The sequence below is a fragment of the Notothenia rossii genome (genome assembly GCF_949606895.1).
Source record: "Notothenia rossii genome assembly, chromosome: 7".
Lineage (NCBI taxonomy): Eukaryota > Metazoa > Chordata > Actinopteri > Perciformes > Nototheniidae > Notothenia > Notothenia rossii.
In genome coordinates, this window is record NC_136905.1 from 24,056,277 (window position 1) to 24,083,656 (window position 27,380).

The following is a 27,380-nucleotide window of genomic DNA, read 5'->3' on the forward strand; positions in this document are numbered from 1 at the left end:
TATGGCAACTGCCTGTTCATTTTCATCTCTGGTTAGATGAACACAGGCTGTTTTTAACATTATTCAGACTCAGCTCTCTGAACTAAAGCTTCTTTTAAATGTTGAGAAAACCAAGGTAATGCTATTTTCTAAAGCTAAAAAGACACCAGAGCCTGTTTTAGATATTGTAACTACGCAAGGAATAAAACTTGAAGTGGTAACCTGTTACAAATACCTTGGTATCTGGCTTGATGACTGTCTCTCTTTTAAACTTCATGTCAATAACCTGCTTAAAAAGCTGAGGGTTAGGCTAGGTTTCTTCTACAGGAACAAGTCCTGTTTCTCGCTTGAGGCCAGGAAAAGGCTAGTCACTGTGACCTCTTTACCTGTGCTGGACTATGGTGATTTGATTTATATGAATGCACCTGCCAATTGCCTGGTCAAGTTAGATGCTGCGTATCACAGTGCACTGAGATTTGTGACAAACTGTAAAGCATTAACCCATCACTGTACCCTGTATGCAAGGGCTGGTTTGCCTTTGCTAACTGTACGGAGGCTCAGGCACTGGTACATTTTTATATACAAAGCCATGTTAGGGAAACTTCCATCTTATATCTGCTCCCTGATCTCACGGAAAATTGTAAGTGGCTACTGCCTGAGATCGAATGCTGTTGTTTTATTAAATGTGCCAACTGCTAGGACTGTCTTAGGGAAGACAGCTTTTAGATGTGCAGCTCCTCTGTCTTGGAATAGTTTGCAAATTAAATGGAAACTGAACAATCTGGTGCCACTAAATGTTTTTAAAGCTCAGTTGGATGCTACTCAATCGGAAGCTATTGGTACCTGTTTATGTGGATAATTATGTAAATGATGCTGTATGATGTCCTTTTGTTGTTCTATTTATGTTTTTATGTTTCATGTGGAACTACTTGAGCAGGTCTCCCTTGAAAAAGAGATCAATGATCTCAATGGGATTCATCTTTATAAATAAAGGTTTGAAATGAAATGAAATGAAAAACACAGGTACAACTTCTGTGATATCATCAAACGATGTTCCATGACAAATGTTGTTACTTTACTAATATTGCTAAAGGTGGAAAAGTGACTCAGTCCTCCGTGGTTTGGAATGGTGTCCCCGAAAGAGTCATTGATGTAAAACGTGCTAGCAGATATGGAAATTGATCCTGTACACACACATCATTACAAACTAAACCCTGGTGGAGAATGGACCTCCTAAAGAGATATACAATCAACACTGTCACCATCACCAACAGAGGAGACTGTTGCCATGAAAGGATCAATGGTGCTGAGATCCACGTTGGAAATTCCCTCAATGACAATGGCAACGCTAATCCCAGGTAACAGCACTATCTGCCTTATATTAGATTTATAAATGTTACCTTACCTCTGAAAGTTACAGGGAAAGATTGAATTCATTTTCTACATAATTTCCTGATATTTTCCTGTTTCTTTCACCAGATGTGCTGTTATTGCATCTATCACAGCTGGGAGCTCAACAACATTTGTTTGCGATGGAATGGAAGGCCAGTATGTAAACATTGTGATGCCTGTTAGAGGTGGAAGTCACCGGGACAGAATCAGATGCAGATAATCCCATTGAATGTGCCTGCGACTGAATCTGAAATATTTCTTCATGTTCATGTCCACTTCATTTTAAAGCTAATCAAACATGTTTTTGCTTCTTTTCCTTCACTACAACATTTAAAGGTATGCTAAATTAATATTAATATTGGTTATCTAATTTTAGGTGACCTTAGTGATAAAGAATCACGCACACCCTCACATACCAAAGTTATTCAGAAAAAAATTATTATGTATCTGTTTAGGCAAAGGATTTATCTAAATATAGACTAGCCTAGATCAAGGTACGGAAACACACCGTGACAAATGGACATAGTGGTTTTTAATTGTAATCCATACAATGTTTTAAAAACAAACTAATAAAAAAACAAATGTGTTCCCCTTGACTCAACTATTAGAATGTGCAATCTTTAAAATAAAATGTAACGGAAATGTAACCCCCTGGGTGATTGATAATGAAATGGTGGTTACTGGTGATGGTATTCGTTATATTGAACATGTTAAGCTCCATACATATTGTGTAAATGGTGATGGTTTCAGCTTGTGGTCCTATTTGTTTCCAAGAGAAAAGCCTTTAAGAAAGCTCTAATGTCTACCTGGTCTAAGAATCTGGTATTGTGTGGTTTCAAATTTTTCCTTGGCTTGTTTCATAGGTTTGATTAACTGTGTAAATGTTACTTTTGACTCCATTCACCACGGTTTTTCTTTCTCCAAAAAAAGGACACAAATCACTTGTTTGTCCAAATTCTCTCTTTTTAAATGGGTATCAATCAATAGACTTAAAAGCAAATACATACAAAAATTGTATTCTGTCAAAAGAAATGTGGGGTACAGAATTGTTTACGGTTAAAGCGTTGCAACCTTGTATTGGCATTCCGACTCAAGGGATCCAATTGCAAGGCGGACTCTACTCTTCTCCTTCCTTTTTGTGATAAATCATTAAGACATTGAAAGTACTTTACTGTTATTGTCAATAAATGAGGTTACATTTCAAAGACACACTGTGTTATTCGTTAATTCTGGCTCATTAGACCTTTCTTCTGACTGTGTGTGTCATGGATGCCTGTCATGCTGTCATGTTTATTCTTTAATCGTTCTTATTCTGTTCTCTTGTTCTAGTGTTTTAACTCTGCTGTCATTTCAGATGCTGCCACTCCCTTGCCCATCCTTCAGTGTGTATAATTGGTAAATGGGTAGTGAAAATTGTAAACCTCTTTAAGGCTTTGCTTGTGTGAAGCAAGTCATTACCACCAACATAAAAACAAACACACAGAGCTTAAAAGCTGAGTACTTCTATCAACAAATGTAATAGGGCAAGCCACAGGCATACTTTCCTCTTTTTTTCCAAGATAGAATGTGCTTTTCATCCATACTGAAATGTGTTCAAGTTCAATAACCTGCTATAGACCCACAGCTCAAAACTGACCAAACAAAATAAACCTACAATGATTTCTAAAGTGACAATCATTTTTATCGCACACTTTTGAGTTTTTCTCTAGATTCCAATCTTTCTTGTCCTTTTTTATTTACTCTATCGACAACTCCCATTGTTTTATCTGTCTCTACTTCTCAGTGCCTAGTTTTACCTCTCTATTACTGCAACACATCCATATGTCAGACCTATTCTCTAGATATTTCTACCACAAGATATGACATATTATCTGTCAGTTTCACCGGCAGCAATACTTCCAACATGGACGTTCCATCACCGGGGCCGCTGTCAGAGGGGGGTCGGTAGTAACCCACCCCCAGCCCCACCCCCGTTACTCACAAGCAATTTTGCGTTGCCTGTAGAGGTGTCTTTCTTGGATATAACAAGTACCTTTTCCAGCATACATCAACGTTTCATTAGGGCTAGATAAATCATCCAGTCAACAGGGGGTAAAAGAGATGCACTGACACCCCCACATCCGTGCAACCTCTGCTTCTTGAAGAAATTAGAAGACAGGTCGGTTTGCAGAACAAAAGTGAATGCAATAGTGTGCCAACAATGTTTTGGAAGATGGTGAATCTCAGATGAGCTCACTATTTCTTCATGGTGCCCCAGAATGAAATCACTGTCACCTCTCTAAAAGCAACAACTGAAGCAGCAAACAGTGTGATCACGGTCACTTCTACAGCCTATCAGAAGTCACCATCATTGCAGCTTGCATGCACAAAGCCTTGGAAGGAAATTAAGTCATTACAAATCCATTAAGTAATATCAGACATCCTTAGTTACCAATTAGACCGGCTCTTGTGCCCTCTGCTGCCAATTCTTATTTGGTTGTTATTACTTCTCCTTCCCAGAGCCAGTCCCGTCCTTCATCACCTTTGCAGTCGAGCAATAGGGTTTTGAGATATGTGCCTTGAACCTGACCAAAAATAACATGGTTTGTATGTGAAATTACATAAGATTAAAAAAATCATTTATTTTAAAGCTGAATATTCTACTTTCTGCAAAACAATTGTAATCATTTGGACACAGGGTGCAGAAGGACAATAATGACTTTGACTCATGTTCCAAAATGATTTCAGTTCTTGATTTTTTAGGCATTCATTTTTTTATATTGAAAGAACCTGCTTGAACCTTTTCAACTGAGTTTTATTTCATATGCTTTGTCATAGAACAAGGATGGTAACTGGCCATGTGTCCTCTAACAGCCTTTCTATGTAAAACAGTGGTGCTAGGTGGTGTCCTCACTACATGTAACTCAGCATTTGGTTTATGAAACCTTTTGTCACTTTTTTCTCTTTTTGTTTCACTGAGTGGGGGCATGACACATCAGGGGAAATCTCCGCTCTAACTAGGAGTGCTTTGTGCTCCACCTAGCATTTAATCAGTCTATGGAAGACTGGACACCACCTACATACATCTTGGGTCTGTCAGCGATGCATGACAGTGTGTATATGTCTTAGATTTTGAAATGTATATGTTATTCTTTATATTTCATGCTGATGACAGACATGGTTAGGCAAGGAAAAAGCTTTCTGAAGGGCTAAGACTTGCTTGTCAGACATATTGTGCGAGAACACATGTGTTTGCTTACATAATCCATGGGCAAATACATTTAAAAACATACGTTAGCACAGATAAGTACCCAAACATTGTCTTTACACACAAAATACACAAAGGAAACACACACCACACGCACACGCACGTCCATTAAGCCATCAAAGCAAGGTCAAGGCTGACAGCAGGCAGATGAAGAGCCACTTAGGAGACCTGCCTCTTGTTTTTATCCTGTGCCTCCCCTGTGAGAGCTCTATGCTCAAAGAGTCTATTGATAGGGAATGAACAATGAAGTCATAGTTGATCCCAATGTCAGGTGGAAGAGAAATGAATGGAATAAGTGTTACGGTAGGGTAGAAAAGTAGAACATAATCGAGTAAAATTACAATTACTCACATAATTAGTGAATAATTTATCATGTTGGGAGTCTTTGGGGGATGCTGTCCAGTCAAGGTGCCATCGCCAAGCTTGAAGACTTAAGTAATTCAAGTTTGAAGATATATTATCTTATTCAATGTCATGCAGAGAAAACAGAAATAGAAAGTGTAAGAGGCAATAACATTAGATAACTCAATGAATGTTATGCTAATGTCTACAATGCACAAACTGCAGAACAATGGACTACAGAAATCCATATTAAGTTTGATTTAGAGAATCAAACAAAAAGGAGAAAACAGAATAAATAATGTATGACCGCAACATAAAACCCTACACCTACACCATCCTTCACTATACCCAAGGTACACAATGCTCGAACAAACTAAAGTTGGAAATGAATGCTGTGCATCATCAGAGCTTAGAGGGGGGATTGGAGATTCTGTGTGTGTTCGATATTGTTGATTCTGCTCCACGGAGCAGGCCGATCACCTCTGAAAACACTGGAGACCCCCTGGGTAAGTGTAGATTATAAATATGCATGGAAATCAATACTTATTTGGCAGTGGGGGAGAGAAGAAAATTGTGAAAAACACGGGAAGAGAGCAGAGGGCCCAGAATGTTCATCTTCATTTATTACAGCCATTTATTCTCTTTCTCTCTCTTCCCTCTGCTGCACATGTATACTCACTTCCTTACCAAATGCGCACACACACACACACACACACACACACACACACACACACACACACACACACACACACACACACACACACACACACACACACACACACACACACACACACACACACACACACACACACACAGAGAGAGAGGGAGAGAAAGAATATGTCCAGATCAGCAAATGATCCATTATGCTCTCCTCGAGCCTCCCTGTGGGGCTGTGCAGTGTAATGGCAAGTGCTATCCTCTGTAGATTAGCCAGACTGTATATTTGTCATTCCAGGTCCACAAGGGAGGCCTGGTAGTACTCGGATACACAAGTTCATTGCTCCATTCACTTCGATTCGAGATGGTATCAGCAAAGTCCACAATCCCACACAATTCAGATTATAACTAAACTACAGTATAGGTGTGATTCAATTATTATTGAACAATACTAATTAAGAATGCTGTAATTGCACTGTGTCATTTAAAGATACAGGGTAACAGTGAAAAGGCCATGGCCCATTTTTTTTTACCAAAATCAAGCGGCAGTCCTGGGTGTATTTTCTTTTCCTTCAGTCCTGAGTAGTATTGTTTCCGTATACCTTTGAAAATACATTCAATCTGTCTGTATAATTTTCCAATATCTCTGCATCTCTTTTTCTGAGATCTCTTTGTGTCACTAAAGTCTTTGGGCAGAGTAAGTTATCTTATTATTTCCAACAGTTACGTTAGAATAAGCAATGAAGCTAAATGCAATATAAATATATCATAATGAATTGCTGTTAGGTTGAACATGTGTTGATTTGGAATAATTATCTTAAAACTACAAGATTGAATATATATATATATATATATATATATATATTCATATATATTGGCTACAGAAATTGCTTTCAACTTAAATAATAACCAAAAAAGGAGTAGCCTGTAATTAAAGTTATTGAAGTCGATAGCTCAAAGACCTTTATGCTAGCTACAGCGTGAGAGCTAATCTAGCCTGGACGTTTTATTAATTGAACAAATGCTTTTTGGGCGTAAATAGTTATAACGATGTGTCAAGTAAAAAAATACCTAGGGAGCCTTTACAACTTGCTCCCAAATATGAGTTTCTGCTGATAACACTATATCTATTTATCATTCAAAACTAATTATTCAAATAAGTAGTAGTTGTCATTGCTCAAAAGCAACATGTATGTGAGTACTCTCCTGCTAGTGTTCATTACAGTAAGTCTGCAGTTGGAGTACTGTATTTCATAACTGGGTCGTCCAAAGTCAGACTTTAACTTGAAAAATGGCAGCGGTAGTGATGGCCCAAAAGAATGCATCTTAGCTTTTTATTATTTTATGATGACTTGTAATAACATTCCTACTGGTCTTGCTGCAGCACCTCCACAAATCATCCAGTGTGCAATTTGCTGTATTTCCGTCCATCAAATGCCTCAATACAGACTCAAAGTGTACCCAAATGACCTCTATGCAACATTAACATTTGACAACAGACAGTATAAATGCACTTCCGCGATATTACAACTTATCTTTGTTTCGTAATTGGTGACACTGGGTGGTTGTAATATAGCCCAAGAGGTCATTTGATACTGTAATGATAGGAGGTTGTCATAGAGGCTGGATCATTGTCACTCTGCCCTATCAGTCATTTCTTAATAGTCTGGAAAACAGTCTCTTCCTTCGCGGCTGGGTAAATGCAACTCCTGCCTTTACTTGGTAGATTGGATATTGCATATTTGTGTTTTATATCAAATACATTTAAATGTGGTTTATATTGCATGGTGTCTAAAAGTAGTTGTGTTATGAAGTCTGTTCTTCATGAACTTGCTTACTTTGGATACTTATTTTACGGGAAGGTCTTTGAGATGATACATAAGACTGTTGCTTAAAGAAGAGCAGTCGGTAGCACATCTTCTTCCTTTGTGTCCTGTTACATTTATAAAGACTATAAAGTCACTCCTTGACTAGTTAACAAGGGAAACTACTGTCTATGTTAATGGCAATGGCTGTAATGACTTCTTGTCATTATGGGAGATAAATGTGGGAGATAAACGTGTCCCCTGATTATGTTCTTTATTGTATATACTGCGAACCCTGTTAGTAATGGACATTAATTTATAGTTAACCCAACACAATGGTCTCTGATAATAATAAACGCATTGCAGCATCTATGTATATTGTTCTGATTAATTTGGTGTGCTCTCTGAAAGCACTTAGGTGTTTTCCAGTGTCTAATGAAATATTCACTTTCTCCCTTTAGGTCTCAGCTTCCCCGTTGTATGTCTTTCACTTATTTCTTCCATTTGCTGTTTTGTTCCATTTCTTTTTCCCTTCCTTTCACATATGTTCTATTTTAATGTTCTTGTTTGCTTCCTCATGCCCTCATATCTCCCACTAACCACCTCTTCTTCTCTTCATCTCTGGCCTCTTAATAAGCACTAATACAGGCATTCCATTGGCTTTTAATGTATAAGGCATATAGACTGAACAGGACCATCATTAATCTAAGCATTTTGCAGTGCTAGCTGTGTGTGATGGTAACTGGATAACACATTGTTTTCTGTGTGAGCCAGGGCATCCATATTATCTACCTTCACTCCATAATAAATTACACTTGGAGATGTGGCATTTAGTCTCTGTGGGCCAACGCATTGTGTTAAAGGACTTCCCTGGTGGAGGCATGAATAGAATGCATTATTGTTCTCTAATTACCCTTGCCAACACCCATCCACTATCAAACTTTTACTCTCTCTCTCTCTCTCTCTCTCTCTCTCTCTCTCTCTCTCTCTCTCTTTCTTTGGTTTTCACCAGGTTACACATTTATAATAGACTTAAACATGTTATAGAAATTATGCACTAGACCATACCATTGAGGGAACACTTAAACAGACTTGACAAGGCTGAACTAAACAGGTTTCTTATAAAGCTGGGTTGCACCAACAAGGTTTTTTTTCTTCTAATTAGCTTCAATTAACTTTTTAGCTATGGCTAATAAAGTAATGTTTTATTAAAGAATACAGTGGAAATAAAGTGGAAAGTAAATAGCTATCCCGCTTCGCCTTTGTTAACCTACCTACAAGTTCCCAACAGCAGACACATTTTTTTTGTTTGATTTTATTTTGGGAAGGGTCTCCATATTGGTTAAATTGCATTTACGAAACAATAAATAGTTCCCAATTGGGCAACCTTAGCCAAACTTTGATTATATTGTATCTTATATTACATTCAGTATCAGATTGACATGAGGATTATTGACAACATTTCAGTATTGAGGCAGGTAATTCATAAAATAATATTACCTTCTGTTGATGTTTGCCTTACATTCAGGTTGTAGCTACAGAAATGGTATGTGTATGCTATCTTATTTATCAACATACAGTTAAGTGCACATTTTAAAAGTTAAAACTAACTAGATATCTCAAACTAAAGTTTATCGTTTTACAATATTACAAAATATACCAACTTTGGAGTTGTTAGAGGGCCAGTCTTTTGCCTAAACCTACCTAAATGTCTTTCGACCAGTCACTCAATTAACCACAAAGAGTTGAAATTGATCTCATCTCAGTATCAATAAGACAGCAGGTCTATTTCCCAAAATGTTAATGTCTTTAAACACTGAGAAGGGCATTATGTTAAAACCGGCAGTGCTTACTGGGATCTAAACAGATTGTGTAATAGAATCTTTAACCTTGCACTCTTAAGTGGATTTAATTTGTCCCTGGGTGCTTTAACATTGAGAATCATTCTCATCAGCCATGTCATCTAACTACATCACTCCCTAGAAATAAATAAAAAAATTGTCATAAAACACCATCTGGAAGGATTTGGTTCACAAAGTGACCCCAGTGAAATGGGGAAAACAGCATTTTGTCTTACTCCTTCTGCCTATCTACTGGTTTCTTTCTGTCTTCGATTTCCAGTATGCTAATGGTGTGTGAAGAATCTTTTTTCTGTACAAGTAACTGGCACCCTGTGGTTTTATTTATGTGGGGTTGTGTAAAATATAAGGTTACAGCCCTGTGGTAGTTCAAAAATGGGGTTACTGCTTATTAATCTCTGTCAAATGCACAGTTAGAAGTCTGTAGAGCACACACCTACAGTACACACACCTACAGTACACACGCACGCACACACACACACACACACACACACACACACACACACACACACACACACACACACACACACACACACACACACACACACACACACACACACACACACACACACACACACACACACACACACACACACACACACACACACACACGCATGTTTGGTCCAATCATGTCCCGCATTTGATAAATGACTAGCCATACTGTATACCAAAATTGCATGTTAATTTTGGTACAACAGATTAATTAACTAACTGTTTCATTACTTATATGAAGACGTGACATTGATCCAATATCAACAACATAAATAAATGGAAAGAGCAGATGCCATGTAATTTCTCTACACACAACTACATTACTTTCTACAATTCCATAAATATACTTATCTTTATCTGACAGACCCACTATTCTCAGTGGTCCCTCTCCAGTGTGCACACACACAGAAATGCACACTACGATGATAACATTTGTTGTACTCGGGCCAAGTCCAGGGATAGCCTGAGGATGGGGAACAGTTGGCTGCCACATTTGGCTGGTTCCACACTGTTAGTCAGATATGGGCTCAAGTGAACAGGGGGGATATTCTTTTAAATGATACCTACTTCACTGTCCACTGTCTCCTCTGTGTGCTCATATGTTTGTGCACTATATGCAAATGTGCACACATACTGTACTTGCATGTGTATATACATATGTATATGTAAAGGATTAAGTGTGTGTGCAAGTGGGAGAGAACTTTTATTTGTTTCTGTCATTATTTTACGATTATTTTTTCCTGAGCATAAGCAAGCTGTCCTGTCCAACTGGTCCATTACGCCTGCATGTGAAAATGTGTGTGTGTTCTCAAGCACGCTTAATTTCCTGACTCTCACATCCTCTAGTTCACAATGTCTTTTTTTTGAATATCTCTGTTAGGTATTTCAAAGAAAATGAAAATGTGTGTTAATGTTAACTGCTTTGCAACTACCACTATCATTAGTGAAATCTCTAATGTGCTGTTAAGACATTCTTTGGCCCACAGAATGCTCCCATCTCCACATTATTACCTTGCTTCATTTGAATATTGTGTTGCTATACACAGCCTTTATATGGGTTGATGAAGACCACAGTGTTTTTATTTTATTTTCTTATCCGTTCTTTGAACTTCTCACCCCATCCATCCTCTCTCACTGTCACATTTGATTCACGTTCAGAATAAAAAAACATGTTTTTAGTGTTATGACATGAACACACCATACATTATCTCCTATTTTGGTGTCTCTCCTTTGTTTACATATTTTTGTTCTTCCCTTCATATTAACATGCTTTGATCCATAGGTGGCAACCTGAGGACTGTCTACTGTCCAGTAGTTCAGACAGGGCTGGAATTATGTATTTTCCATCTTTTTATAATAAATATATATATATATACTTCCATAGTTAAACTGAAGACTTCAATGCTGGTCCAGATAACATATGCACATGTCACAAGAATGATATTTTACATAGTAAGTGAAAAGTGTAAAACCTTTGACCAACGTCTCTGTAAAGAAGAGACATCTGTCCTGTCTCTTTGTTAGGCTCTTTATTGTGCAATACTGTATGAGGAAGGCACTTAATTGTCCCATTTAGAAAGCTTGACCTTGCTGGAATCTAATTAATTAGTGTGGTATGAAGGTTAATTAGTTATGAAGGATATCCATGCATCATAAAGCCCCTTGTCTTAACCCACTGTGGCAGTCGGGCAGAAAAACAGTCATCAGTCATTTCCTTGGTGCGAAAAATCTGAAGTGATACTGGGACATTTACATCCCAGTTCACTTATATCAAGCGCTTGTTCAGTGAGCCCTTCTGCCGTGAAAGGTAAAATGATCTACCAGATAGGATTCTGTACTTGAGTGATCAATAAGTTGGGATGTCCCATTGTATTTGATGGAAGAGGTTTCTTTCCTGCTTAAAATAACAAACATAATTTACAATGTTGAAGTAAGATCTTTAGAAGCTGTTATATATGTACAACACCTTTATTCTTGGGAAGAAAATAGGGTCAATGTAATCGTGAAAATTGATTAATTTATGGAAAGACATTTATATTCTTGAGAAATTGTGATGATTCTGTTTAGTTTTGGTTTTGTTGTGTACTTCTTTTGTGTTTTCTTCTGTCTCCCCCCTCCCTTCTCTGTTTTTCACTGCAGGGCTGGTGTGTGACAGGGAGTTGGCTGGCTCCTCCCAGCAGCAGACGAGGCACACCTGTTTTCACTCACCTTAACCTGTTGACATAAAAGCCCGGTCCTCATGCCACTTTCCTGCCAGATAATTCTGTTGTGTTCGACCCTCCTGCGTCCCTTTTCTCCTCGTCCCTGTGATCTCGTCGCCTGGATTTTTGTCTCCTGTCCTTTCTGTCTCCGTGCCAGCCAGCTTCCTGCCTCCACTGCCGTTACCTGTGCCTCTGCTTTAAACAAACTTTTAGTTTTTGACCATGTCTCTCTCTAAGTCTTTTGCTTTGGGGTCCAATATCTCTAGGCCGTAACAGAATTATCTGGCCAAAGTAAGGACCCCGCAGAGACTGAGAGATTTAAGCAGGCTCTTTCCACACAGGGAACTCGTGTGGGGCAGCACGAACAAGCTCTGCAAGGAATCATGGAATCCCTCCACAACCTTACTGCCGGGGTCACTCAGCTCAGCGGCCACTTGGACCAGTTTTCCACCCAGCTCAACGTTCTGACGGCTCCAGCTCCTGCCCCACCGCCTCCAGCTCCAGATATTCCAGTCACCCATCCCGGCCAACCCTGTGAACCATTCATTGGCACCCACACCTCCACGTCCCTCAGTCTCAGCACCGGGTCACCACAGGGATACGTGCTGTGCCCCCTACTATACGCCCTCAACACCTATGATCTCGTCCCCGCCCACAACAGCAACTCCATCATAAAGTTAACTGATGATACCAACGTGGTGGGCTGCATGTCAGGGGGTGACGAGACTGCGTACATGGAAAAGGTGGAGCAACTGCTAGCGTTGTGTAAAATAAACAACCTGCAGCTGAACAAGCTGAAAACCCAGGAAATTATCATTGACTTTAGGAGGAAGAAGACCGACATGCAGCCCTTGTACATTGATGGAGGCTGTGTGGAGAGAGTCTCAGTGATCAAATTCCTGGGCGTTCACCTGGCGGAGGACCTGTCCTGGAGGACCAACACCACGGCAACCGTCAAGAAGGCACAGCAGAGACTCTACTTCCTGAGAATACTCAGGAATTACCACCTCAGACAGGACCTGCTTGTGTCCTTCTATCGCTGCGCTGTGGAAAGCATCCTCACCTACTGCATCTGCGTGTGGTTCCTCAGCTGCACAGCCGCAGAGAGGGGTGCGCTCCAAAGGGTCATCAACTAGGCCAAGAAGATCATCGGTTGTCCCCTCCCCTCCCTGGAGGTACTGTACAGCTCTCGTTGCCTTAAGAAGGCAGTCAAAATCCTCAAGGATCCACACCACCCGGGTAACAAGCACTTTGTATGACTGCGCTCAGGCAGGCGCTTCCGTACCATGTCTTTCCGGACAAACAGACTGAAATTCCGTTTTTTTCCCAGGGCCATATGTGCACTAAACGCTGCTAATATTTCAATTATATAAGCCTTCCGTGCAATACGAGGGGAATCGTGCAATTAAATGTATTATTTATTTATGTACATATTTCCTATCATGTCTATTTAAGTCCCATTTATTGTTTTTATAGTGTTTCGTTATGAGTTTGTTATCTGGCAAGGCGTCTGCGTGGGCAGTGGCCATAGCCAAGGGTAAATCTGCTATCTTTAACTCTTTTTCTGTGTTTCAGACCGAGATGCTTCAAGTTTTTGACCACCCGCTTCAGGGTAAGGAGGCCAGTAACCGGCTCCTTTCTTTACGTCAGGGTTCAGATTCAGTCACCACATAGGACAGGCAGGCAGAGATTCCCTCTCCTCTTTTCCCAACCCAAGTCACCACGTCCGCCTGGACAGTCCGCACCTCCTCACCCACGCCTGGAGCCTTTCCCCTACCGGGACCCACTTCCATCAGCCTCCTCATCCCTAAGCCCAGAGGAGCCTATGCAGCTGGGGAGAATGACGCTCTCACCATAGGCGGATTTTTCGGAGGGTAGGGGTTGAAATATGTTACAGCATTACTACGTCTAAAACTGTTCCAATAGAAACATTTCGTATATCAATATTTTAATAAGGTAGGACACTGGTTAATAATATTGTAGCGTGTTCAAGTAACCAAGGGATATAGTTATCAAATAAGTATAAGATGTGCACAGTTATGATAAGTTTTACAATTATGTAATGCACTGTTGTTGGGGGGAGAGACCGCCCCTTCCATATGAGTGTGTGTGTACGGCGGGCATGAGGCGTGCATGACGGGACGAGTTGTATTCGTATTTGGAAAAGTCATACTCAGTGCGGTGAACGCTGGCTTTATTGCTACTGTACCCGTAGCACCCCACGCAATAGTTGGGACTGTGTACTGATGTCAGTAAAAAAAGGTTGCTCCCCCAAGCGCAAATGTCAAACTCCCCCTATGGCTCTCACCTGCTGAACGTGAACGCCACTTCCTCCAGAGGCTCTGGATATACTGTGGCCAGGCTGGCCACATCCGAGCCAACTGTCCTGCTCGGCCAAAAGAGCAGGCTCCTCAGCCATGGGAGGTCAGCCAGGGGAGGGGCGCTGGTGAGCCATACTTCTGTGTCCCCTTCCCACGCTAATCGTCTCCAGTTAAAAGGTACTGTTTCCTGTTCACAAATTTCCCTTCCTCTCCAAGTCTTAGTATATTCAGGGGCTGATGAACATTTTATTGACTCTGATGTTGTTTTCCAGTCAAATCTTCCCTCAGGACCCCTTCCCGAGCCCAAGGACATTTTTTCTCTTGATGGTAGGCTCCTAGCCCGTGTAACTCACCGTACTGCCCCAGTGTCACTGTTACGCTCAGGTAATCATCACGAGACCCTTTCCCTTTATCTCCTTACTTCACCCCTTTCTCCGCTTGTGTCTCCCCTGGCTTAAACTCCACAACCCACACATTGACTGGGCCACCTTATCCATCGTCAATTGGAGTTTGTTCTGCCACTCTCACTGTTTACACTCTGCCATACCCACCACTGTTACTTCCAAACCCGTTCCCCCAAGACCTGTTGACCTCACGTCAGTTCCCTCCGAGTATCATGACCTCCAGGAGGTCTTCAGCAAGGATCGTGCCCTGTCTCTACCACCTCACCGACCTTATGACTTTGGCATTGACCTGCTCCCCGGTGCTCCCTTCCCTTCGAGCAGACTATATAATATCTCCAGGCCTGAAAGGGAGGCCATGGAGACTTATATCACTGACTCTGTGGCTACTGGTCTCATTCGACCTTCTCGCTCTCGATTGGGGGCGGTCTTCTTTTTTGTTGACAAGAAGGATAAGACTCTACGCCCCTGTATTGATTTCAGGGGCTTGTAGAATAAATATCCTCTCCCTCTCATAAGGCGCGTTCACACCAAATACTTTTCCCACAAAGGTTCCTGAGAACTACGATTTAGTTGCGTTCACATCAAAAAGTCCCAGGAATTAAATTAGTTCTTGAGAACCTTTTTTACCCCCTTTTCAGTCCCTGCTAGAGAGCAGGGACTTTCGTGGGAGAAAAAGGTTCCTGTGTCTGATTGGCTGGGCGGAATGCAAACCACGCCCCGTCAAACTCCCAAAAACCTTTGTGAAGCCACCATTTTATTATCCTCGCATTGCATTATTAGCATTAGCATTAGCGCAGCGCAGAAACGCAGAGAGACTAACTTATGACAACACAAAATAATGAAGCTGCTGGTACTCCCAGCAGCTTCTGCTGAAGCCTCCCTAACTCCGGGGACTTCCTGCCGGGGATTTTGGGCGGCAGTATACGCTGTGAAGTTGTTTGCGGCCTGCCAGTAAACCAAAAGCAGAAGAAGAAGAAGTGACGTCAGTGGCTTCATTTGCCTAATCCACCCGCAGGAACTAATTTCCGGTGTTAACGCAATCTGTACTTAGTTCATGAGAACTAAAGAGTTCTCAGGAACCTTTGTGGGAAAAGTAGTTGGTGTGAACGCGCCTACAGACTCAGCTTTTGGTCCCCTCCATCAACCCATCATCTTCTCAAAGTTGGACCTCCTAAATGCCTACCACCTGGTAAGGATAAAGGAGGGAGACGAGTGGAAGACTGCGTTTAAGACTCCCCTGGGACATTTTGAATATCTTGTTATGCCTTTTGGGTTAACTAACGCCCCTGCTGTGTTTCAGGCACTCATCATTAACGATGTCCTTCGTTATATGCTAAAAACATTTGTCTTTGTGTATCTTGATGATATGCTCATTTTCTCTCGTGATCCCCAATAACATGTCCAACACATGAGGTTGGTGCTGCAGAGACTGCTGGAGAACAGAGTGTATGTGAAGGCTGAGAAGTGTGAATTTCATGTTTCATTCCTGGGTTTTGTGGTGGAGACAGGACAGGTCAATGCCGACCCTGCCAAAGTCAAGGCAGTGGCCGAAAGGCCCACTCCTATAACGAGAAATCAACGCCAAAGGTTCCTTGGTTTTGCCAACTTTTACCGCAGGTTTATTCGTGACTAAAGTCGAGCAGCCGCCCCACTTACCAAGCTCACCTCAATTAAAGTTCCCTTTGTGTGGTCATCTGCAGCTGAGGCTGCTTTTGCTATGTTGAAGTGTTTGTTTTCCTCTGCCCCTGTGTTATCCCACCCTGATCCTTCAGCCCCTTTCGTGGTCGAAGTGAACGCCTCCGACACTGGTGTCGGGGCAGTCCTCTCCCAACGCTCAACCTTCAACCAGAAGTTGCATCCCTGCTTCTTCTTTTCCCGCCGGCTCTCCCTGGCAGAAAGGAACTATGATGTGTGCAACCGGGAGCTGCTGGCAGTAGTCTTACCCCTGCAGGAATGGAGGCACTGGCTGGAGGGCACGACTCACCCGTTTTTGGTATGGACTGACCACAGAAACGTATCTTATCTTCGTTCTGCTCGCAGGCTCAACTCTCGCTAGGCTCGGTGGGCTCTTTTCCTGGGTCGGTTCAGCTTCACCCTCACCTATCAGGCTCAAGGAACGTCAAGGCGGACGCCCTGTCACTTCAGTTCGCTCTTCCGGTTGAGGAGCCATCCGAGGGGACCATTCTGCCATCCTCCTGTCTGGTGAGAGCAGCCAGGTGGGAGGCTAAGAGGGTGGTCCAGGAGGCACAAGAGGACCATCCAGCTCCTGAGGATTGTCCACTGGATCGGCTGTTCGTTCCACCGCACGCCAGCTCTTCAGTGCTCCAGTGGGGACATGATGCTAAGATAGCTTGCCATCCAGGAGCACTTCGGACTCGAGGCCTCCTCCAGCAATGCTTCTGGTGGCCCTCCATGTCCACTGACACCAAGGAGTATGTCGCCGCCTGGTCCGCCTGCGCCCGCAGTAAGGCATTCCACCGCGCTGGCCTTCTCCGCCCTCTTCCCATTCCTCATCGGCCTTGGTCTCACATCGCCATGGACTTCGTGACGGGTTTTCCCCCATCGGAAGGTAATAATGTTATCCTGACTATTGTTGAACGCTTTTCCAGGCCGTACACTTCATTCCCCTACCTAAATTACCTTCTGCTCTGGAGACTGCTACACTACTCACCCAGCATGTTTTTAGATTGCATGGCCTTCGTCAGAACATTGTTTCAGACAGGGGTCCGCAATTTGCCTCTCGAGTGTGGAAAGCTTTTGACCTGGCGTTGGGGGCGTCGGCCAGTGTGTCATCAGGTTACCACCCACAGACCAATGACCAGACTGAGCGTGCTAATCAGGACCTGGAGGCGGCCCTTCACTGTGTCTCTTCTCGTTATCCAGTCTCCTGGGCCTCCCACCTGCCTTGGGTTGAATATGCCCACAACTCCCTGGTTTGCTCTGCCACAGGTCATGGCTTCTGTTGGTTTCCAACCCCCTCTCTTCCCCACCCAGTAGAGGGATGTGGCAGTTCCCTCAGTGCAGGGGCATCTTCGACGTGCCCGCAGAGTCTGGCGTGAAGCCCGGGCAGCTCTCACTCGCATTGCTGCTCGGAACCAAAGACTTGCAGACAGCCATCGCACTCCAGCCCCAGACTACCAGCCCGGCCAGAAGGTCTGGCTGTCCTCCCGTGATCTCCCACTCCAGACTGAATCCTGCAAACTGGCACCCAGGTACATTGGCCCGTTTGTAATTGAACAGATTATTAATCCCGCTGTGATTACGCTCAAGATTCCTGCTGCCTTGAATGTCCACCCAGCATTTCATGTTTCACTTCTCAAGCCAGTTTCCTCCAGTCCTCTGAGCCCTACGGCCGAGCCCCCTCCTGCCCTCCGGATAATTGACAATCACCCTGCTTTCACCGTCCAGTGGTTGTTGGATGTGTGAAGGCGAGACCAAGGGTTCCAGTACTTGGTGGATTGGGAGGGGTACGGGCTAGAGGAGCTTTCGTGGATCTCCCGCTCCCTTATTTTTGACCATGATCTCCTAAGGGACTTCTATGTTAGGTACCCGGATAGGCCTGGTAGGATGCCAGGAGGCGTCCGTTGAGGGGGGGGTGCATCCAGACCCAGTGAGGACACTATCTATACTGACTCAGCAATCACTTTAAGTTATATTATTGTTTAAATAGACTTCTCTGTTTCATTTAGGTCTCGGTGGGTCACGCGCCTCAACCCTGCATTACAATAGGCAGGAACACTCTGCTGTCGCCCACCAGCTGAAGAGAGATAACTAATTAGAGGGGCGTGCCCCCACAGCTGTGAGAACTCAGCAATCAGGTGTCCATCTTAGGTGGCTCTTTCAGACAAAGACTGACAAAGACATTAGAGTCCTGTTGGAGTCACGAGGGAGGCAAAGAGGAGGCAAATCATACTTTGATTGAGCTAAGTATCGCTGGTGTTTTCTTTTGTTTTATTAAATTCTCTTTGGTTTTCTAGCCCCTCATGCTATAATCATGTGTATTTTCTCCATTCCTGTTCATGTGTCCTCTCGCAATTATCACTGGCCCTGTGTATCTCCTAATCGATTTAACCGGCCTGCTCCTGTCTATCCCACATGCTCCACTGAGATCCAACATCTCGTTTCAGGGGGCCTGTGGAACTGCCAGTCAGCTGTTCCTAAGGCTGACTTCATCTCTGGCTACGCTTCCCTGAAGTCTCTGGATTTCCTTGCTCTCACGGAGACCTGGATCACTCCATCCAACACATCCACCCCAGCAGCTCCCTCCGCAGCATATTCCTTCTCCCATACACCCAGACCCTCTGGCAGAGGAGGTGGCACTGGTCTCCTGCTCTCTCCCAAATTGAGCTTTTCCCTCTTCAAGCTACCTAACTTCACTCCTTCCACCTTTGAATTCCATGCCGTCACAGTAACCCATCCTATACAATTAACCATTGTTGTTCTCTACCGTCCACCAGGCGCCTTGGGGGACTTCTTGGAGGAGTTAGATAATCTCCTCTCACACATCCCTGAAACTGGCCCTCCCACTGTACTTCTCGGAGACTTCAACCTCCAGACAGGGAAGATAGACGAACTAACATCTCTGTTAACCACCTTTGCTTTCTCACTGTCTCCATCCCCACCAACTCATAACGCTGGCAATGTCCTTGATCTCATATTCTCAAGGAACTGCACTACTTCTAACCTCTCTGTAAACCCGCTCCACACATCCGATCACTTCTTCATTTCATTCTCTCTACCCCTTTCCAAACATAACAACCTAATCTCTTCTAACTCTGCACCTGTCCACCGTAACCTTCGTTCCCTCTCCCCCTCTACCTTTGCCTCATCGGTGCTCTCAGCCCTCCCTTCCTCTGACTCGTTCCAACTCCTGCCTCCAAACTCTGCTGCAGAAACTCTCCTCTCTACTCTCTCATCCTCTCTGGACTCTCTCTGTCCTCTCACATCTCGGCAGGCTCGTCAGTCCCCTCCTGCTCCCTGGCTAAATGATGCACTGCGTGCTAATAGAACCATCCTTAGGGCAGCAGAGCGGAAATGGTGGAAATCCGAACACCATGATGACCTCCTAACCTATCAGGCTCTCCTCTCCTCTTTCTCTGCTTCCATCCCTCAGGCAAAAAGCACTTTCTTTCAAGATAAGATCCAATTTTCTTATTCCAATCCCCAAAAACTATTTTCTATCTTCTCCACCCTCTTGGACCCCCCCAAAGCCCCTCCCCCTCCTCCCTTCTGTCAAGCGACTTTGTTAACCACTTTGAAAAAAAGGTTGATGATATTCGCTCTTCTTTTTCTGACTCACCTTTACTCACCGCTGGGTCACCAGACCCTCCTTTCACCCACACACTGACCTCCTTCTCCCCTCTCTCTCCAAGAGAGGTTCTTACCCTCGTTACCTCTGCCCGTCCTACCACCTGTCCTCTGGATCCTATCCCCTCAAACCTCCTTCAGACTCCTGATATTCTAACGTTTCTCACCCATTTCATCAACACTTAACTAACTTCTGGTCACTTTCCAAACAGTCTCAAGGAGGCAAGAGTAAACCCTCTCCTAAAGAAACCCACTCTCAACCCGTCTGATGTTATAAACTACAGGCCTGTCTCTCTCCTCCCGTTCCTGTCTAAAACACTTGAACGCGCTGTCTTTAAACAACTCTCCTGTTATCTCCATCAGAACAACCTTCTGGATCCGCACCAGTCTGGTTTCAAGGCAGGTCACTCAACAGAAACTGCTTTCCTTGCTGTCTCTGAGGAACTGCACACTGCTAAAGCAGCCCTCCCTCTCCTCTGTCATCATCCTTCTGGACCTGTCTGCTGTATTCGACACAGTGAACCATCAGATCCTCCTTCGCACTCTCCAAGAACTTGGAGCTTCAGGCACTGCACTTTCCCTCCTCACCTCATACCTCAAAGACCGCACCTACAGGGTAACTTGGAGAGGGTCGGAGTCCGACCCTTGTCAATTAACTACAGGGGTCCCTCAGGGCTCTGTTCTTGGTCCCCTCCTCTTCTCCTTGTACACAAACTCGCTCGGGTCTGTCATTAGCCCGCATGGTTTTTCATACCACTGCTACGCTGACGACACCCAACTAATTCTGTCCTTTCCCCGCTCAGAGGCCGAGGTCGTCACACGCATCTCTGCTTGCCTAGCAGACATCTCTCAGTGGATGTCTGCTCATCACCTCAAGCTCCGTACACCCCAGCACGTGCACTCCGCTCTGCATCAGCCAAACGGCTCGCTGCACCCGCACTGCAAGGGGGACCCAAGTTCCCATCAGCAAAAGCTTGTGGGTTTGCTATCCTGGCTCCAAAATGGTGGAATGAGCTCCCCATTGACATCAGGACAGCAGGTAGCTTGCACATCTTCCGGCGCAGACTGAAAACTCATCTCTTTCGACTCCACTTCGAGCGATAGAATTACTAACAAAGCACTTATATACTAATAAAGTGCTGGCTTATCTAAAGCCAGTTGAGTAACACTTGAAATGTTTAGCTCTATGAAACCTGATTTACTTATATGATTCTGTTTTCTTCAAGGTTGTATCTTCCTGGTCGAATGCACTTATTGTAAGTCGCTTTGGATAAAAGCGTCATCTCAATGCAATGTAATGGGGTAATTCCGTCGTGTTCGACCCTCCTGTGCGTCTCGCTGTTCTCCTCGTCCCTGTGATCTTATCGGGGTCCAATATCTCTAGGCCATAACAGAAATATGCTTTTTAACATGGTAAGCTGTTTCTTCCTGTTTCAAATAGTTATGCTTAGCTAACAAGCTGTTCGCTCAGCTTACATATTTACCACACAAACATGAGAGTTGTATCAATCTTCTTATTTATCTCAGGGAGCATAAATAAACATATCTTCCAAGATTTTGATCTAGTCCAAAAAGGAAACGTTGTCAGTAGCAATGCGGGGTATTGCTGTTGTTGAGTCAGGTATTTGTTTCTTTTCACACTTGCTCAAACTGGGTAGAGCCTGTAAGCATAGTGGCTAACCCGCAGAATCATACGAATGTAAGTCCCAATTTGCTACATAATGGGGAGTCGAGCTAGCAAAGTAATGGAAATCAGTTGGGGTTCTTTTAATGTTCATAATCCCAAGCAGCCAGTTTGATATCACAAGCGCTTCTGGTAATATCTGTATATCGTGATGTGTAAATAAGATTCCAAGATGAAAAGGTTATTATGACAAAAGGGGAGATTTCATGGCCAGCCACCCATGGCTTTTAAATCACAAGTGTACTTGCTAGACGGCTATGGTGGCTCTGTTGATGTTAACCACACAGGTTTATTCATAAAGCTGTACTGTAATTGTCTGTCAAGTAGTGAGGAAACAACTGTTATGGGCAGGGCCCCAACCTCATTGAGTGAGCCATTGTCAATTAGGTTTAAATATACAGACCTCTCACTAAAATGTAAATAGGGACAAACAAAACAATAGCATGTCATTGAAATGGTAATAATTCTCGGTTTGAGTTAGCCTTCTGGACATTCATCGAGCCAGTGCTGGAAAATAAATATATTTTATGTGGGCAATAAAGTCATGGCTATTTCAAGTGGCATACAGAAATATATGGTGCTCTGTTTATGGCATTGGGTAATTTGAATAAATCAATATTATACTATATATTAGTAATAGTTGATGTATTTATCGTTGCTTGTATTGCATAATGTGCATCTTACAAAGTTTGAATTACTGTTATAGTGAAACCGTTTTTGCAGATAATGAAGTCAAAATAGTTGTAATTGTTTTGCAGGTAACATCCATGTGATTATATTCAAATATTTCCCTATCTTCCAATATAAATTAAAACAAGAAATCATTTTATAGCTAAAATGTATGTATTATTTAATGTAAATTTAAACTATAGTGCAGTTGATTCATCCTTTTCGGTTACAAGAAAAGTCATGCACTGAAATTGAGCTTTTCACCTCCATCTATCCATTTATTTCGGTCCTTTAACTTTTTTTTCTTTCACTAGGGTTATAAATACCTATTTGAATGAGATTAAAATGTTTTTTTTCTGCGGGAACACACATTGTCACATTGTTGTGTTGAAATAAATTGTGCCTGAAAAATTCCTTTTCTGGTCTTGATTTTTCCACCGTAAATGCTTTTCCTCAACTCCAGTCTAGCTCTCCGCGGACATCTTTCCTTTTTAACTCTAGGGCCTTGTTATGTTCAGTTAGTGCTTAAAGGCAGCCATTTGTAAGCCCTTACATCCCACAGGGAACCATCCTTTAAAGCCTTTACCTCAAGCTTTTCATATGATTTTGCAATCAAAACCTTGGGAAATCTTCAAGTAGAGGTGGCTCTTAAACTGCTGAGATGTAAAATCTTTCCATATGTGTGGAGTGGTAATTGACAGGAAAGGTAGGAGAGAGGAAAGCAGAAGGGAGGGAGCCTTTCATTACTGTCACAGGTGTAGGAAAGCAGGCCTGTCGCTGTTTCTGCATAGTCAGTCTTATTGGGGCAATTCTGAGCCTGGAAAATTAGATTTCGATGGATTGTCACTGCCATGATACAGGATCTCTAAATTCTGAGTTTAAAGAAACACAAGGGATTTTAGAGTGGTGTAACAAAGACAATATATGAAGTGCACAACTGGTGGTGCTTTTATGTAGTTTTACATTTGTCTTGAATCTTTCGTCTGGAATAGACAAATGGTAAAAATATGAAACACTATTGTTTCCAAACAATTATTCAGCTCCCAAAAACAATAATATTAATGAAATGTGAAGTTATTGTACTGTACATTAGCTGCTCTTGTGTTCATTATGCCATTAAGAAATAAAGCAACCCTTACAACAGACAGACACTTTACACTGTTTGGAAAGGCATCAAGTTTTCTACTCAAGCAAAGCAACGGGCCACATTTCATGACACCAAAGCATCATGTATAAATTATTTAGCTTATGATGAAAACATAAAATGGATACAAATAGAGATGGGAATAATAGGGATAACGACCATTACTTCCTGAGGCCTGCACAGGGTGGTTCAAGGCAAACACAGAAATTGTGTTAATTATCAGCACACCATGTGATAAAATAAAGCATTCACTATAAAAGGCAGATTAAAATACTCAAACTTTATATAAAGACATTTCTTGAGGGTCTTACTATCAAAGGTTATACCATTCACATTCACATTGGGGATTCCGCCGACTGCTCTCCTGCCGGGGGTCCTGCCGGTCCTGTGTCCTCTTCCATGGGGGATCTTGCCGACACCGGCTCCTGACCGGCCTCCGGAGCTGTCTGGTCTTCACCCCTCCTCGGACTCTGCCTTGCCCCCGGGCCGTCCGCCCGAATTCCCCTTTTTGAACTCTGCCTTGCCCCCGGGCCGTCCGCCCGAATTCCCCTTTTTTGAACTCTGCCTTGCCGCCCGAGACCCGTCCTCCAGACCCCTCCACCCACCCTGCTGGACTTTTGTTTTTTTGGGACGTCTGGAATCCGTCCCTTGAGGGGGGGTTATGTCACGATTCTCATGTTATGTCACGTTTATAGTTTTGTAGGTTTGGGTGTTTTTGCTGTTTTCCATGTCATGTTTTCCTTTGGGTTATTGTCTTGTAATTAGTTTCCCTGGTGTGTCTAATTGTCTGATTATGTTCACCTGGGCCCCTGTGTTTTCTCCTCCCTCCTCACCTGTGTCTTGTTGTGTGATTGAGTCTTGTGTGTATTTAAGTTCTGGGTTGTCTGTCTGTCTTGGTCGGTTCATCTTGTTCCCTGACTAGTTCTGCGGTGAGTGTTCTGTTTGTCATTGTACATATATATCATAGCCTTGAAATAAAGGAAGTTTCAGTTTAAATCTGTATTTGGGTCCTGCTTGTTTCACAAACCGTGACAGTAAAGGCTGTCATGTCCATGAGAGAGCCGTCCAACACAGGAGAGGTTCGCAGTTTCCTGGGAATGTTAAACCAGCTGGGAAAATACATTCCAGGTCTAGCCGAAAAGGCCGCTGAGAGACGTTCTCTCAAAGAAGTATCAGTGGGTCTGGGGCTGTGCACAACAGAAAGCGTTTGACCAGCTGAAAAATTATCTCACATCACCTCCAGTGCTGACACTTTACGACCCCAACAAAGAGCTGAAACTGTCTGCGGATGCCTCTTCCTACGGACTGGGTGCGGTCCTCCTACAGAAGGAAGGAGAGCAGTGGAAACCAGTCGCGTACGCATTGCGCTCTATGACAGAGACAGAACAGAGGTACGCCCAGGTGGAGAAGGAGGCGCTAGGATTGACATGGGGGTTCGAGCGTTTTAGAGACTTCCTAATTGGGAGAAATGATGCCATGGAAACTGACCACAAGCCACTTGTCAGCCTGCTAGGTCACCAGGCACTAACTGAACTTCCTCCCAGGATCCAGCGGTTTTGACTCAGACTCATGAGGTACAGTTACACAATCTCACACACACCTGGCAAAGCCCTGTTTACAGCCGACACTCTCTCACGCTCACCTGTCAGTCAAAACTCAAGTTCAAAACTGACAGACAACGACTTAATGGAAGACACAAACATCTATGTGGATGAAATCATCAATAGCATGCCCGCCAGCTCAACATACATGGCACAACTGAGAGAGCGACTGCAGGAAGACAGTGTTTGCTCGGAGGTCATGTCATACTGTCAGAGAGGATGGCCTGACCGCAGCCAGCTCACAGGTCCAGTTAAAGCTTACTGGCCTGATAGAGCTGTACTTACTTACTTATAATGGACTCCTGCTCATGGGCTCCAGACTAGTCATTCCCACAGCGATGCGCAACACTCTCCTCGATGCACTACACAAGGGACATCAGGGGATGACCAGGTGCAGAGAGCGGGCCAGAGAGACGGTATGGTGGCCTGGCTTGAGCGGCCAACTAAACGAGCTGGTGAGAAATTGCAAAACATGCATCAAAGAGCGTGGCAATCCTGTGGAGCTCTAGGTATGTAGAGATTGCCAAACTAACTCCCACACGATCTCAGGATGTTATTGTACATCTCAAATCAATATTCTCTAGACATGGGGTCCCAGAGAATTTGTTTAGTGACAATGGCCCCCAGTACTCTGACTGTGTACAGGACTGTGAAACAGCTGCTAAAGAAAGCTAAGGATCCATATCTGGCTCTGTTGGCCTATAGAGCTACACCACTTGCTAATGGCTACAGTCCTGCCCAGCTCCTCTTGGGCAGGAGACTGCACACTCCAGTGCCCCAGCATCCCTCTCTACCCCAGAGCTTCCAGACAGCACTGTTGTGGCAGCTAAAGAAAGGAAGAGGAGGGTGAAGGACACTGCAAATTTCAACAAAAGGCACCGTGTGAGAGATCTAAGTCAGCTCACACCAGGTCAGCCAGTGTGGATTACAGATACAAAGTGTCAAGGCACAGTGGTTTCGTCGCACTCAGCTCCACGTTCCTACATAGTGGACGGGCCTTCAGGCACCATCAGGCGGAACAGACACCATCTTGTCCCTTTTCCAGAGACTGTAGCACACACACCTCACACTCCAACACCCAGCACACCACCCCAACCAGGTGAGCCACACTGGGTTCTCCAGAACGCCCTGAGTCACCAACACAGGCTCCCAAGGGGCACACACCTGTCCGTACACACGCACACGGCCCTACCAGTATGGCAGAGTGGTGGTAAAACCTCACAGACTGGACTTGTGAATTGGGGGGGGAGACAAATGAATGTGAAAAAATAGAGAAAAAGGCGATATGAAAAGGGAAGAATGTTGAATAATTTTGTGTTTTGATGTTTAGATCACTTATGCTCACAAAGATATTGCCTGACTCAGTGGTTGTTTTTGTTATTTTTCATGAGAAGCCTTAAGAGTGCAATGTTCTATTTTTGAGTAAATAGCTATGTGATTGTGCAGAAAGAAGTGTGATGACATGTTCTGAGGTTCTTGCAGAGTTTTCAGTTTATCCCCCGATTTTGCATTTTCTGAGTCACAGTATATAAATGTGACAGTCTGTTCTGTTTTTTTAAGAAAGGGAGATGTGGTGTTAGCTGTTATGCTTTTATTGTGATAGAGCTAACAGGATGTATGAGACCGGATGTGGACACGACTGGTCATGCTACTACCAAATGACATGGATAGTACAAGCCTGAATAAAGTAACCACTATGCTCTAAACCGTCTGTATTACTTTACGCTTACCACGACAGCCGGGGAATTGCAGAGGACTTGCAAGTCTTGAATGACAATGAGAAAAGGGACACTAATTATTTCATTTGATGTTCTGTAATTATGGTTTCCATAGCCCATTCTGGCACACTAGCCATATTTATGTACTTTTCTATCCATGTGTGTGTGTGAGGGAAAAAAAGAGGAGATAAAGCAAGATAGAAAGCAGTGAATGGAGAGCTAAAGAGGAGGAGAGAGGGGCAGAGTGAGCAAAGAACAGAACATTTTAAGAGTGTTATAAAACGGTGTCTCCTGTCTTAAATCACAGGACTTGCCCCAGTGGAGGTAGGCTGTGCTTACTCTGATATAAGGTGACGGTGGAATACATTTACATGTTCCCAATGACAAATTCACCTTGTTGGTGCTCAAGCTACAGTACATGTGTTTTTAGTGTCTTCTCCCCAGTAACACAGCTTTTGGTTACGTACTTTCCTGCTCAGGTGATGACATTTTCGCCCATGGAGCATGTCATCCTGGCAGGTTACAAAATCAATGATTTAGAAACCTTAACCAGTTTTA